Source organism: Phacochoerus africanus, chromosome 11, assembly GCF_016906955.1.
Source record: "Phacochoerus africanus isolate WHEZ1 chromosome 11, ROS_Pafr_v1, whole genome shotgun sequence".
NCBI lineage: Eukaryota > Metazoa > Chordata > Mammalia > Artiodactyla > Suidae > Phacochoerus > Phacochoerus africanus.
This window is the reverse complement of record NC_062554.1, coordinates 38,748,776-38,754,775: the sequence shown is the minus strand read 5'-3', so window position 1 is coordinate 38,754,775 and position 6,000 is coordinate 38,748,776.

The following is a 6,000-nucleotide window of genomic DNA, read 5'->3' as shown; positions in this document are numbered from 1 at the left end:
GAAGAAGACCTGCTTTTGTGAGATTCCTCTCTGAAGCCTATGAGATCTGACAGCCTCCAGTCCAGAAGGCCATGGGCAGTGTTATAGAGACATGTGACCCCCTCTCACTGAAAGCTGCAACTCCATCCGGGGTGACCAGGCGTCGCTCCTGCATGGGGATCCCCCTCCCCTCAGATGGTCTGCTGCCTGTTGAGGGGTGAAAGGAAGCAAGGGATGACACTGATTCAGAGGTTCTACCAGAAGAGTCTTAGAAATAGAAATAGAAAACTCAGTCCTGTGTCTTTGTGTTCTGATCAGATTCATTGCTCTGCCACGACAAGCAGAAACTCCTGTCTCACACCTGCAGAGCCAGCCAGCTCCAAGGAGTTATCAGAGCTTAAGCTCTCTGCCTTTGTGACTATCTGCCCCTCTGGATCTGTAGGGTCCCTGCCATCAGGAGCCCTCCTGGAGCAGAAGACCCTGCTGGCCTCTCTGAACAGGAAGTCATGGGATGTGGGCTCACCTTGGCCTCATCTCCAGAAAGATGATGGTTTTTGAATCTGCCCCTTTAATAGGTCAGGAGTCTTGAGCATGTAGCTGCAATGTCCCCAGGGAAGATTCAGTAAAGAGTTGGGGTCCTGGATGGCACAGAGTGTCTGAAGGGTCACCTGGGACCAGGAGAACTAGGCACAATGAGATCGAGAAGAACTCTCACCCCTTTGAAACTGCACTTCAGGCCGGTCTTTTTCTTAAGGTCTGGGATCCTCTCATGTCCTCAGACCAGCAGACCAGGGGCTGGAGGGCCTGGATTTGGTCCCCAGGCTCAGGCAGGGCTCCCCCCTCCACCCCGACCCCAGCCCTCCCCACCTCCACTCCCCCACATCTGCAGGGTAGGATGGGGCAGAAGTTAATGAGTGATTTATTAAGTTCCACAGGTGACATTCCTGCTATCCACCACCCAAACCCAGATGACTGAAGGAGACTTTCACTTTAGGATTGAACAAGTCAGAAAACCTATTTTGCTGAGGAGTGTGGCTGTGGATTTTTTGTACCTTGGAGCAGTTTCTTTGAGGGGATAGCGGGGAGAGACACTGTGGCGTGTGGTGTGGGAGGCAAATCTCCCTGCGCTGCCTCCTGGCACTGGGTTTCCATCAACTCAAGATAAGGCAGGTAGAGCTATTGTCAATATTTAATCAGGATATGCGGTTTCGGCTCGGTAAAGGCCACACTCGGGACTTCTGTTTGCAGACCCTAGCTAAGTGCCAAGAAGGTATTAGTCCGTCCCACGTTTTAAGGACAAGATTACAGAGTTATTTCCCCCCAAAGTCAATCACAGGAATTCAGGTGAATACGCAGAACTACGGAGCACCCGAGACCCCCCCCCCCACCTCTTCACAACCACGCTGAGGTTCTGAGCGGGGCTTGGCTGGGAGGGACAGCACCTGTCCTCCTAACTGGCCCTTCCCAGACCCCCCCTCCTTCCCCAGCCTGCTCTGTCCACCGCCCCGCGTGCAGCCATCCTGCGCTGAGTGCCGCCACCCGCGGGGTGGCCTTGCAGGAAGGAAGACACATTGCCTTTAAGTTCTGATACTTTCCCCTTTCTTTCCAAATGACTCATGCAAGAGCTTTGAGGCGGGGGGGGGGGGGGTGCTCCTCCCTGGGGGTCAACTCCTGCCCTCAGGGCGAAGCTTTGCTCCAAGTCAGGGATAGGAAGGTAAGGATACATCTGATACACCAAGTCCCTGCCCTGCTTTCTCTGATCTCTACGGACAAGGGCTTTCACCCCTGCTCTCCATCCAAAACGTCCTCCTGAATATCACTTGCCCTCCCATTGCTTTTCCCATGCGATGTACATGCGTGTTGGGCGTGTCTGTGTGTGGTGGGGGAGGGGCATGAGCGCTCCATGATCTCCCTGGTGGAAATCCCGGAGTCGGGAGGAGGTGTTATTACTCCCCAGCAGATCTCTGCCAGCTCCAAGGCATAATCACAGCTCCTCACAGATCTTTAGGAGCCATGAAATTTGCCTGCAATGATTGATCACTATCACGCTCTAGGCACCGCGTTAAGCGCTTTATCCATTGCTTCATTTAATTCTTCACTACACCTTCTGAGTTGAATGTCCTTATCAGCTTGGTTTTATAGCTGAGGCTAAAGAGACACAGAGAGGTTAAGTGACTTACTTAAGGTCACAAGGCTATTGCGTGGTCAAGCCAAGGATGGAAGCCAAGATCTGAGTCTATGCTGCATCCTTTACCACCACATGCTACCATTCCTCTCATGTAAATAATTAGAACAACTTTATATTAAATTTACAATAATTGCAAAGTAACTCATGAATACATTATTCTTGCAAAAAAAAATTTAAGACTACTCAGATAAGGCTGGGACCCTCTTTGATCAAATCCCCTATTTTTGGTTACTTTTTCCCACTTAATGGGTAATTACTCTCAGTTTGGCAAACATAGATTCAGACCATTTCCTCTACATCAACATACATGTAAATATATGCATAGAAAACATCAGAATCACCTGCTGTTCATCAATATGTGGCATCATGCTCACAAGCACTCTTCTGGAGCTGCTTCTTCATTTCACAATATATCTTGATCCTCTTTCCATGTAAGCATAGCAGATGCATTCATTCCTTGTTACCACTGCCTCACATTTCATGTTCCATGTATATACCATAGTTTTCTGCTTTTGGGGGGTCATTTCCCAATTGGTGACCATTTGAGTTGTTATCACATTTCCATTATCACAATGTTTCAACCAAGATCCTTGAACATAGCTCCTTGTGCACTTTTGTAAGTATTTTTCTAGGGCAGAGGAAGTGGCATTGCTATATGATAGAGTATGCAAATTTTAAATTTTAATAGATACCAGCAAATGATCCTCCAAAGTGGCTGTGCCAATAAATAACTTTAACAGTGAAGGGGGGCACAAGAAAAGAAATGGGCTTAAAAGGCAATAGGGCATACCCACAGGCAACAGGCAGCGAGTGATGTGAGCTGTGGCTTCACAGCCTTCTAGTTGGGCAGCTGACAACCTCTCTGGGCCTCAGTGTTCAAATCTGCAAAATGGAGACAGTCTCAATAATTCAGAGGGCTTTTGTGAGGATTAACTGAGATGAGACATGAAAAGCTCATAGCATAGAACCATGCAGACATGAAGCGCTTGATGGTCATTATTATTAGCTCTAGGGGAGAAAAAGAAGATGAGGTAGTTCAGAGCTGTCTTTCCTGGAAAAATCTTTATGGACAGCAAGCCCACACCTGGGCTGGACCCAGGTGCTGTTCTCTGGAGGTAGAAGACTGAATGACAAGGCATTGGTGCCCAGCCAATTTAAAAGCAGAGCTACAAGCTACGAGTCATGACCTTGAGCTTGACAGGCCTGCCTAGGAGTGGTAGAACACCTTGCAGCATGGTCATTCATTACCTTTTTATGAAAATCATAAATCTATAAGAAATGTTCTTGAGAGAGAACATCCCTCTTTGTGGCTCAGAGGGATAAGAATCCAACTAGTATCCATGAAGATGTAGGTTCAATCCCTGGCCTCACTCTGTGGGTTAAGGATCTGGTGTTGCCATGAGCTGAGGTGTAGGCTGGCAGCTGCAGCTCTGATGTGAACTCTAGCCTGGGAGCTTCCATATGCCACTGGTGCGGCCCTGAAAAAAAAAAAAAAAAAAAACGTTCTTGATGTTTTTGCCTTTGAAATATCTTGATTTTATAACCCCAACTTCTTAAGCATTCTAAAGCAAATATGTGCAAATATTCAGGATTTCAGGTCATCAAGGCAATGCCAGTAAAGTAGTATGATTTATTTGGTGGGATTTTTTTTTTCCTACCAGCATGGCACGGTCATCTTAGTTCTGACTTCATTTGGTATGATTTACGCTGAGAAAACTGTGGAACTGCTTTTAGTCCCAATTCTTTGTGAAAATTGGATGATAACATCAATTAGAAAAGCTAATGCTTATGGAGCACTGAAAATGTATCAGACATGGTGCTAATTAATCACTTACATGTGTCAGTGGGTTATTAGCTAATTTCATGCTCGTAATAGTAGTAGTGGTCCCAGGAAGCAAATCTGGGTTCAAATCCAAGAATAATAACTGACCCCAAGCCCCAGCTCTCTTGGAGCCTGGTAGATGAGACCAGTATTGGCCATTCTTGGCTTGAAAGGACGCAAAGGAGGTCATGTGCGCCTGACCTGCTTTTGGAAGCCTTCATGGTGACACTCATGGTGGATTGACTGGAGCTCTGCAACCGGAGCTCTTGAACCATCTTGAGCTTCTTGAAACTATCATCCCCCTCTCCTTCCTTCCCTGTGCCCAATTCCATGAGCCAAAGGGTGGCCCAAGGCCCATTCTCCCTTTCCCTAGCTTCTAAATGGTGAAACCCAGGTGGAAATTCCACAGGAGGGGCAGCGCCTTTGCATCTTGGCACCTTGGAGCTCATCAGACCTGGTTTTCCATCTGATAGGAATGCTGAGAGCATGGCAGTGAGAGAACGGAACAGCAGAAACTAAGTTTGTTTTTTGGAGACTTGCCCTGGAGGACAGCCCCAAGCAAGGAGCAAAAGAGAGTCAGAGACGGGAAAGGAAGAGCTTCTGAAGGAAACCTATCTGCTTGTGACAATCCCTGCCTTGGTGACTCTAGCATCCTCCCTGTCAACCCCGGGGACTAGGAACTCCCTTCCGGGGATGTGATAGCAGCCATGCCTTAGTCACTGGGCAGCCTAGAAGCTCAGGTGGGAGCACTGCTTCCCCACATGCCTCTTGGAAACTCCTGTTTCCTGAGAGAGCGGGACCTCAGAGGAGCCAGTCATAGGAACGTGGGTCTCTCTGGGCATCAGAAGCTCTTTGTCTGCAGGAAACTGGACATCGCAGGACACTTTGATAGTCATGCCCAGGACCACTTGGCTCGTCCCCACCCTTAAAGGAAACCTATTTCTTGTGGGGGGGGGGTGTGCGCGTGCCTGAGTTGCCTGCTCCGAATCCAATGCGGACTGCGTTCTGGTCCAGGGTGTGGCTGTCAGAGCATAGGATGGGGGTCCCCAAACAGGGTTAAGTGGTAAGGAAGGCTTGGGCACATCTCAAGGGGCTGGCCAACTCTGAGTGGGGAGACAGTGGTCTCAGAGCTTGAAGGGAGCTAAGTGTTTCCCGCAGAGGAGGCTTGTCGCTTCCTTGGTGAGATCAACAAATGCTCTCTTCCCTCGAGACCTGCTCCCTCGGAAGCCCCAAAGCAAATCACGTGAGTCCAAGGGTCTCACAGGATGTGGGAGCCTCGGAGCCTTCAGATCTCTGCTTTCCCAGCGGCACTGCTCCTAGAGTGACCGTCTGGCCCAGTTTGCCCAGGACTATGGGAGTCCCAAGAAATGCAGGGGAGACGTTGAGTGGTAAAGTTGGGGAAGATGAACAGAACAGGTCATCCTAATCATCCTAACTATTCCCCAAGCTCTCCTCCTGGAGGCCTCTGCCTCTCGGTCTTGGGCTCGGTCCAAACCCAGATGTCCTTGGCTCTGACCCACTGGAATCCAGCCCTGGACACCTTGCTTTTCTTATCCATGGGCATGGTGTCTTTCTCTCCTTGTGCCTCAGCAATCTCCTTCCTTTCTCCCACTTGAGTCAGACAGTCCTGGATTTTGACTCTTGGGGAGGTTATGTGACCCATTATTTTCATCCTTACAGCATAAAATGATACAAGTTATGTTCTTATTGGGTGCCAGGCAAAATGCTAAGAACTTTCCATATCTTAACTCATTATTCCTCACAGCAATCCTATGAGGCATTATTATCACCTGTATTATAAACAGGTATTATTATTATCAGAGTTCCCCAGAGAAATAGAACCAATAGGATGTGCATACATCTATGTATGTATGTATGTATGTATCTATCTATCTATCTATCTATCTATCATCTATCTATCTGGAGAGATTTGTCCTAAGGAGCTGGCTCACATGATTAAGGAGGCTGGGAAATACAAAATCTGCAGGAGGGCAGGGCAGCAGGCTGGAAA